This window comes from Podarcis melisellensis (assembly GCF_964234715.1).
Source record: "Podarcis melisellensis genome assembly, chromosome: 13".
In the NCBI taxonomy this organism is placed as follows: domain Eukaryota; kingdom Metazoa; phylum Chordata; class Lepidosauria; order Squamata; family Lacertidae; genus Podarcis; species Podarcis melisellensis.
Genome location: NC_138545.1, coordinates 54,269,310 through 54,279,196, shown reverse-complemented (window position 1 = coordinate 54,279,196; position 9,887 = coordinate 54,269,310).

Here is a 9,887-nt window from a genome sequence, read left to right as displayed (position 1 = left end):
GTGTGCTAGAACGGGGTAGGCAATCTAAAGCCCGGGGGCCAAATCTGGCCCAATTGCCTTCTCAATCTGGCCAGCGGATGGTCCGGGAATCAGCATGCTTTTACATGAGTAGAATGTGTGCTTTTATTTAAAATGCATCTCTGGATTATTTGTGGGGCACAGGAATTCTTTCATTTCCCCCCAAAAAATATAGTCCAGCCCACCACATGGTCTGAGGGACGGTGGACAAGCCCACGGCTGAAAAAGGTTGCTGACCTCTGTGCTAGAAACTAAAATCTGTTAAAAAAACAAAAACGACACCCCCCATTGCTCAGGAGTTAAAGATACAAGTCTAGAGAATCCTAGTTTTCTGCTCCACCACAGTGGGATTTCACTCTACCTTAGCAGGGGACTTTTTAAGGGCCACAGGAAGCCAGAAACCTTGATTAAATCCCAATTTTGGGGAGGGAATAAAAAAGAAAAGAAAAAGAAAAGAAAAAAAGATTAATATATAGTTCCACACAGAAGAGACAAAACTAGTGGGGTATTCAGCTTAGAATTAGAAAAAGTAGACTTAGCTATCTGGTTGAACCCAGTTCAGGTTCTTCAGTTTTAAAAGTTTGGGTATTTTAGGTGAAAAGGAGTGGCATGAAAGCTTAACGCCTAAGGGTAGGACTCAACGGGGAAAAAGCAACTTTCAGTTCTGTTTAAAACCAGTGAAAGAGGACTTTAGTATTTAAAAACTAGAGTATACCTTACAATTTAAAATGGAAGGTAACGGAAAAAACCCAGATCAAGGGTGGTGTAGGCGTCATTTAACATTGTTAAGTGTGGTTTATGAATTACAGTCAACAGGCTTCAGTCCAAGTTTCAGCTTTCAGTTCAGTATAAAGCCAGTCAAAAGCTAGTTTCCTTTTTAAAATAAAACCCCCACAGGGAGTTCATCCCTACTTAATCACATCTCTTGATTGATTCCCTAACAAATCTCCTGGGGGTCCTCAGGTGGCCTCAGTGGCCCAGAGTGCCTTCCATCAGCTTCGGCTGGTGGCCCAGCTACGCCCTTATCTGGACAGGGACAGCCTAACTACTGTTCTCTATGTTCTGGTAACCTCAAGGTTAGATTACTGAAATGCGTTATAAGTAGGGCTTCCTCTGAAGATGGTTCGGAAGCTTCAGATGGTGCATAAATTTGGTGGCCAGGTTGCTCACCAGAGCAAGACGGTTTGAGCACATTACACCAATCCTGGTCCAACTGCACTGGCTACCAATTAGTTTCCGGGCCCAATTCAAAGTGCTGGTTTTGACCTATAAAGCCTTAAATGGCTGAGGACCACAATACCTCCAGGACCGCTTCTTTCCATATGAGATCATAATCTGTGCTCACTCCCTGTGAGGCCAGGAGGGCATCAACACGAGAGGGAGCCTTTTCTGTGCTGGCTCCCCATTTGGAACGCTTGCCCCAGAGGTGCTCACCTGGTGCCTTCATTATACATCTTTAGGCAGCCAGCAAAAACATTCCTCTTTAACCAGACCTTTGGGTGATTGACATCTGATGCACTTTTAAAGGTGGTGTGGAAGGGGGGATTATTGGGTTGTTTTTGTTTTTATGTGTTTTGTATTTTTTATATTGTAATTTTACATTGTGAACCCTTAGGAGAAGGGGGGCAATGAACCAACAAAAATAAGGTACCTGTTTACTTGATCCTGACACAAAAGCTTTATACTACTTTATACAAAGCTTTATACTTTATATATTACTGCAATGTTGCTTGCATTCGTCTGTGTGAGGAACAACCAAGTGACCTCCCTGGGCGCAAACCTGGGCAGTGTGTTGGGGGGGGGCTGCCCAGACTACAATGCGCCCCCCCCCGGCCTCACCAAAGGAAAGCACAGCCCGACATTTGGCACCAGCTTGGCCACATGAGTTGCCAGTAGGAGGCAAACCAGGCACCCGCTGCCTTAGAGTCTCCACCCTGGATTTGTGGAGGGTTTCCTCCTGAGCCTTTTCTTCTCCTGAAGATGTCCTGCCAGGCGGTGAAGGTTTAGGATCAGAGTTTTCCTTCTCCTAGATGGGCTCCTTTCCCATCTGCCCCTCACTTCCCTCTATGGCACGGGCAGAAACCGCTTTCTCGACCATTGGACCCACTCTTGGTCTCCTCTGCTCAATCCGCCAGAGCCTGTCTTTGCATGCAGGGAAATCCCTAACTCCCCGAGGGTTTGAGACCCGTCAGCTCCTCCTCCCTCTTCCACATATCAATTCTGGGCTCTTCCTGCCAAGATCAAAAGTTACGGGGTTGTTGGCGACAGCGGCAAAGTCCCAAGGCAATCAGGTGTGAGGCCTGTGGGGAGGGACGGCTCAGGGGGGCCGAACAAAGCAAAGCTAGTCTGGGGCCAAGTGAGACGACAGACATCTCTTCCAGGCCTGGGCTTTCTGTTCTCCCTTCAAGAGTGGAGATGGAGCAGAAGGGGAACCAGGAGCTGTGTAGCAGAAATGAAAGTGTGTTGGTGGCATCAAAGTGGGAGCAAGGCTGTCTCTGCGTCACGGTGGGGTCAGGTGGCCTAGGGGGCCTTGGCCATCTCTCTCTCACCCCCTCTCTGATACTCCTCTGAAGAGTCATGGCTCCCCCAAATGATTCTGGGAGCTGTCCTTTGTACTGAGTCTAGGAGCCAACTCCTAGGGGCCAAGGTCCCTTCAGCCCTCCAATAAAATAATTGAGGGGGTCACCCCCCAAAGTTGACGGGCATTGCCATTCAAATGGTGTGGCCATGTCATGTGATCAATTATGCAGGGGGGCTTACCTGCCCCCTCCCCAATATTTTATTCAAGTGGGCACCCCTGGTTAGTTACACAGGAGAATGTGCCAATTCAAAGTGCCACTGTTGAAGGGATAGTGAGGGTTTGCAAACTCATGTATGGGTTTGTGTTTTTGTGGATGTGTATCAGTGCACTGATGTATGTGCATTTATTTTATGGGACTTTGATTTCTTTTACCAAAAGCCATAGCTATTGAAAGTGTCCTGAGCTGGCCCATTGGCACACCTAGCCCGGGAGGGTCTGTCACGCCATATTTTGCTGGGCTCCAACTTCCAGTCCCCCCCCCCCAGAATGCTGGCTGCAGCTCCTGGGAGCTGTAGTCCAAGGCACCTGGAGGGCACCAGGCTGGCGATGATGGATTTAAAGCAGACTCGATAATCTTTAATCATATCTCATTAAATGTAATAATTCTTTAGTTTTTTCAGTTTGTGCATTAAAACAATACATGTATTTGGTACGTATTTCTGATGTTGCTGTGCTTGCTGAATATAAAACAAAGATTTAAAATGTTTTTGGGGAAAAGAGCCTTTCCAGATCAGAACACAGGTTTGGCACCTGACTTCCTGTTGCAGCTAGCCAGGTACCTCTGCTAAACCCTCAAGCAGAACAGGAAAGCTACCAAGGCTTCTGTTGCTGCTGCTCTCCCACAAATGGTACTCACAGGTAGACTTCCTCTGGAGCTGGAGGTTTCACTCAGCAATGGTGATTATTAACAGTGTTGATAATCCTCTCTGAAAATGAAGGAATGGCTTTCAAAGCAGTCATTCAGTAAGATGCTAAAAACTCTCATTGGCTTCTCGGGATTGGCAGGTTTTATTCAAACAGATCCTTGCTGATAGGTGTGCGCACATTTTTATCATGGTTGCTTCCTTTTCTGTAGAAGAGGATCTTGGCTGCAACAGCCGAAGAGGGTCTTGCATCTTTTTCTGGTAGTTTGCAAGAGAAGTGAGATGAGTCATAGCCAAGACTCCCTTGTATCTGATGTGACGTTGGAGAGGGGGGAAAGGTTTCTCAGAATGACACAGGAAAGCCTCAGAGGCTTGTGGCTGAGTAGCCGCCACGGCCCTGATCCTGCATTTACCAAAGCCCCAACCCTTCAGCAATCAGCAATATCACCCCCGCCCCTGGCAATGCTTGCATTAGGAGAGGGACTTTCAGAGTATGTTTTTTTTTAAAAGCAACAACGTCTTTCATCTCCAAGGTACACAGGGTTTGCATGCACACACCCAAGACCTCAGTGCTGAATACATTCTGCAATCTGAATGAATCATAACACCAGTGAATTTGCAATTCTCAGCTAGTACTTCACATTCTTTTTGGAGAGAGAGGTTTCAGGTTTGGAAGACAGATGCCTACTCTCCAGTAGCAGAGTTAAGCACAATGGCAATCGCGACCAAGCACATTAAAACTTAGATCTACATCTGCCCTCCTCCAACTTTAAACAAATGCTCCCCATGAAATGCTTAGGCTAGAATAAATCACAGACATGTAGCTCTGCAAATGTCTAAATTTTACTCACAGAGTGTCTGAAGTTCAGGAAACAAGTCTCCATGCTTGGCAATAAAACAATAAAAAACCCAAGGAAATAACTTGGTCTCCTTGTCAAAAAGATCGTGCTGTCTTTAGGTTAGCAAAGATGCAAGCTGTAAAACCTCATTTTAGAAGGTTCTGTTCACTTGCAGGGAGCCATGACTGCATGGCTCCTTCTTTCCTTGTTCCAGGAAGTAGGAAGAGAAAAAAAGAATGAGAGGGAATAGATTTTTCATCCATGATCTATGAAATCTCTTGCAGTCTCCAGATTATTAAGAATATGAACAGCAGTTTCACCTTTCTTTGTTTGAATCATTTGAAATCTGAAATATTGTCCAAGACAACTGATACTGCTATATCATTCTGTCCATTCCATTTCTCTTTTCCTGCTGTGGCTTCTCACCTCCTTCCTCTTATGTATGGAAAAATGTGCTTATTTGAAATAATCTTGCTTCTAATCTTTTCCACTGGACCCTGTCGTCCTCTGTAAGAATGGGCAGTTTAAGGTTTGCCTCAGAAATGAAATTCTCACTAGCCAGCTCAAAAAATCCAAAGCTGGAAAAATTCTCAAAATTGGGAAATTGAGAAAAATCTGCCAAATTCAAATGTACTTCAAACTTAAACTTCAGAATGAAAATCTTCACTGCCCAACCCCTGTTCTGCTGCGGGATTGATGTGGCGTGGGGGCAGGGATCCCTTTACAATTGGAAACATCATCATGTGCTTCTTGCCAGGTGGGGCAACACCACCGCCTGGTGGCCAAAAACTCAAAACGCAGGATCTAACCTTTAAACAAAGTAAGAACACAGAAGTCTGTAATGCAAGAAAATAAATATATTGTTTATTTACATAAAGCTGCAGGCTCGATTCAAGCACAAAATAGCAGTGAAATATTCAGGCCAAATATACTTCTAGATTACAAAACAGGTGAAAACAAAAATTTTTTTCCTTCCAGTAGCACCTTAAAGACCAACTAAGTTAGTTCTTGGTATGAGCTTTCGTGTGCATGCACACTTCTTCAGATCTGAAGAAGTGTGCATGCACACGAAAGCTCATACCAAGAACTAACTTAGTTGGTCTTTAAGGTGCTACTGGAAGGGAAAAAAAATTGTTTTGACTATGGCAGACCAACACGGCTACCTATCTGTAAACAAAACAGGTGGTTTAGCTCAAAGATGGAGCCTGTGCTTGGGGGAGCACAGCCCCTGCAGCCTCTCCCTACAGCTGCATGGCGAGAAAGAGAAAGCTCTGAGGACCTTTTCCCTGAGAGGGATGTGGATTTCAGCACTAAGATTTGAGTTCAGGACTCGGACTCTGCCTCTTATCAAGAGATCTCGTCCAGCTGCATATTCTGTACATTCACTTGGCCTTAGCTTTGGGAGCTGATATCTCTTTACACTTTCAGTTGTTGATTTATTCCAAGTGCTGCAATTTAAACCAGATGTTCTCTGTTTAAGGAGGAGACCAAACTAAGCATCCATTAACAGGGCAGACATGGAGTGAAGATTTTGAAAAAGCACCAGAAGAAGGTATGAGGCTTCTGTTCTTCCATCTTGGGGAGTGGCATCCTCAGAAGTCTAGTGTCCAGATCAAGGGAAGTAAAAGTCCCACTCTGTTCTGCCTTGGTCAGACCACACCTGGAATAGGGTGCCCAGTTCTGGGCACCACAATTTAAGAAAGTGCGCAGAAGAGGGCAACTAAGATGGTCAAGGATCTGGAAACCAAGCCTTATGAGGAACGGTTGAAGGAGCTGGGGATGTTTATCCTAGAAAAGATGAAACTAAGAGGAATATGACAGCCATCTTCAAAAGTCTGAAGGGCTATATGGAAGATAGAGCAAGGTTTTTTTTCTCCTGCTCCCGAAACTAATGGTTTCAAGTTACAAGAAAGGAGATTCCAACTAAACATCCAGAAAACTTTAGCTGAGATTCCTGTATTGCAGGGGGTTGGACTAGATGACCCTCAGGGGTCCCTTACAACTCTAAGATTCTATGATTTCATGTAATCAACCACTTGCTTTATTTCCTGGTGTGTGTAACTACTGTATGGGACATGATTATGGGTAAAAATGTCTTCATAATGGAAGCACGTTTGACTCCAGCCAAAGATCCTAAACTGCTTGGGAATGTGTGTAGAGATATGTGGGAGTGCTCAGCACACATGTAGGTTCAAACGCACACCTCATGGCAAGGCCACTGGTGCGTCTGGACCTCAGTGTTATCTTCTCTGAGAGAGTCTCCAAAGGCTCTGGCAGAGACAGGCAGTTCCCATCCTCTGCTCCCAAAGACACTTTGAAAAGAGAAGCCTGTGGGGACTGAACCAGGAAGACTTCTGCCTGCAAAATGAGTGTTCCCACCCCCCAGCCTGGCTCCCATTTGCCTTGCTGCATCTGTCTTGCTGAAAGGCCAGCTACTTCTAGCTCCTCCTTGCCTCAGAATATTTCTGTTCCAGTGGCTCATTGCAATAACTCTGTCGTTAGCAATGCCTGAGCTTGCTCCCCCCCCCCCTCCAGGCCCCTTTCCTTTGGCGTCAAGGTGGAAGTCAGGAACTGCCTTATCATTGACATTTGTAAGCTACTCGGGGAGCAGTTTGGGGCTAAAGAGCGTGATAAATACAATTTTGGAACCTCCTTTACCGGGAGCGGACCATCTCACTTTGTATTGTCTCCCCTGACTGCCAGCACTTTTGGAGGCCAGTAATTGAACCTCAGACGAAGCAGGCACTCTGCACGCGCTTAGCAAAAGACCCCTCCAAAACCAGTTCTCTTTTACTTGCGTTGAGAGATGCCCCATTGTATTTTATAAACCCCGGTCAGGATTCCAACATTGAATTGGACCTATTGAGTAGGCTGTGTGAAAGTTACTGCTTCACAAAACCTGCCCTGACCTTTGCAGCTTCCTGCTCTTGTGTTATGACTGCCGTCCTCTCTCCCACCAGATCCCCCCCACCCCAAACTTTGCAAATCAAGGTGGGCAGAGAGGTTGCCATGCCAACCAGTTCCTGCCAGTGTTAAATGTTGCGTTGCCGTTTTAGAGTTTGAAGGTGCTGTTGGCTCTAGAGGAGGTCCTCTGAAATATGTTTTGGGGTGTGGCTTTAGCCCCCAGAGCAACTGCCCCTCAGAAGCCAAATAGCCAGTTAAACTATGGAACTCCCTCCCACAGGAGCAGTGATGGCCACCAATGTGGATGGCTGCAACAATTGGACAAATGAGTGGAGAGGTCTACCAGGGGCTCCTGCCATGGTGGCTCTGCTCTGCCTCCAGCGTCAGAGGCAGGAGATGCTTCTGAATCCCACTGGCTGGAAGCCACAGCAGAGGAGAGGGCTCTTGTGCTGGAATCCTGCTTGCTGGTTTTGCACAGGAATCTGGTTGGCCAGTAGGAGAATAGGATGCAGGATGGGACGGGCCCTTGGCCTGATCCTGCAGGCTCTTCTGATGTTATGCATAGTTGACTCTCCATTTGCTTTTGAGAGAGGAATGTTTAAATCAGGCACTCATATTAGCTGGATTTCATCCAGGGGCTGTAAGAATCTGGACCGTGGACCGGAGCAGAGCCATTGTTGGAGGCAGGAGTGCTTCTGAAGGGCAGCTGCTGAAAATTGCAGGTGGGCAGAGCAGGGGGCTGGACGAGAAGAGGCTCTTCTCTTTTGCTGTGGCCTTTGGAGCCGTTCTGTGTTTGTGTATTCTTCCTGTGTTTTGAATATTTTCCGGCTGAGGTTCATGCTCTCTCCCGCCATCCCCCTGGTGAATGTAAACGTCAAGCAAAGAAATGAATCAGCATCTGCTCAGCTTTTGCGGCCAGAAGCATTCCGTTCATGAGGTGGGGAGCTCTGGGGCACAGCGACTCTGCTGATTGCAGGATCTGCCCATCTTTGCCTCATTTTTTTTGCCAATTGAGAATCAAAGTGGAGAAACTTCAGACATTAGCTGTGGTGGCTTTGCCTCCTGGTAGCTGGGGGTGGGGGTGGGAGCTTCAAAGCCAAGAGGCCTGGTCCACACATGTGGGCTTGATAGTTTGGGGGTGGAGGCCACTCCGCCTCTCTCCATTGGTTTTTGTGTTTTGACCTGTGCTCAGTTGCAGCAGCAGAGAGACTTAAACCTGCCACAATGTAGAAAGTACTATTTGATCTCAGAGGTGCAGCAAGCTGCTTGGTCCATGGTGAAAGCACTTTGCACATGCTCAGAGGGAATATTTTATTGAGATTCGTTTTAAAAAATCAGCAGCAGTTTACAACAATTATACATGAAACAACACAATAAAAACCCTGTAAAAATATTTTAAAAATCAGGAATCAGCAAACTATTGTGGAAATTTGGATTCTTAATTGCCTGCATAAGCCTGGCAGAATAGAAGTTTTTTGCAGGCATGTACAAGTTAAAACGGAAGGTGCCTGCTGAATCTCTAGTGCCAGAGAGTTCCTCAGGACTCCTGGGGTGATAACATTACGGGCTCAGTTTCTTGTGGTTGTCAAACAAGCATCGCCAACTCCCAACCTGCAATGCTCCTGCAGATGATTTCTGTGGTCAAGTTGCGATGTAAGGAATCAGGCGGTCCCTGAAGTGCCCAAAGTTGTTTGGGCTTTGAAAACTGAGACAAGGACCTTTAACCTGGCTCAAGAGCAGATGGGCAGCCAGTGCAGATGTTTGGATAATGGTATCAAATATTGTCGGCCAGCTGCCCCCTTCAGCAGTGTGGCCGCTGCATTCTGCAGCTGGAGCTTCCAAACCAGGCCCAAGGGGAGCCCCACAGAGAGCGCAAGGGGGCAATCCAGCCTTGAGGTTTCAAGCCCATGGGCCACAGTCGTCATGCTGCTGCAAGTGTTTGGGTGCATCTGCGGGGGGGGGGGCTCTGAACTTCATATACTGTCCTTTCTGTGCCAGCCTGTGCCAATTTCCCTTCAGTCTAAGATTCTTAGTTACTTTTTCTCTAAACTGAAAAATCTCAAACACTCCTTTTCGTCATAGGAAAGTCGTTCTGCCCACTTGATCGATTGCTTAGATCCATCTAAGGTATAGATATTGCCGCTGAGGTTGTTCCCCATTATGTCAATAATTGCATTATTTAAGGAATGCCTGGCTTTAGGCTCTTGCATCTGCATTTCCCTTTCTGCAAACATGAGAGGTTTGTGGCTCTGTAATGACCACCCCTGCTGGCGACGGCTGTTCTGGGGGACAGAAATACACCCTCAAGCGCCAACCAGGCTTTTTTTGAAGGCCTACGTGTTTCCACAATTAAAACATCCAGCGCCAAAACGCACACATCACAGGCATTCTTGCTGCTTTGGAGCCAGAGGGTTCTGTCTCTGCCTCTCTGCGTCTCTTTTTAGACTCCCAACTGAAATAGCAGATGCTCTAAGTTTTCCACCATCCAACAAGATGCAAAAACTCTGTTTCCATAGATAGACACAGAGGGAGGGAGCAGAAAGTGGCTTTGTGGAAACTGGATTTTTAAAAAAATTGTCCACAAAGTTTCTTTTTAGAGACTGTGGTTCTTTGTTCATGTTAGTGTGGAGGGCGGGGTGCTTGGCTGGCGTAGTGCTCTGCTTAGAAGGCAGAACAGCCAAA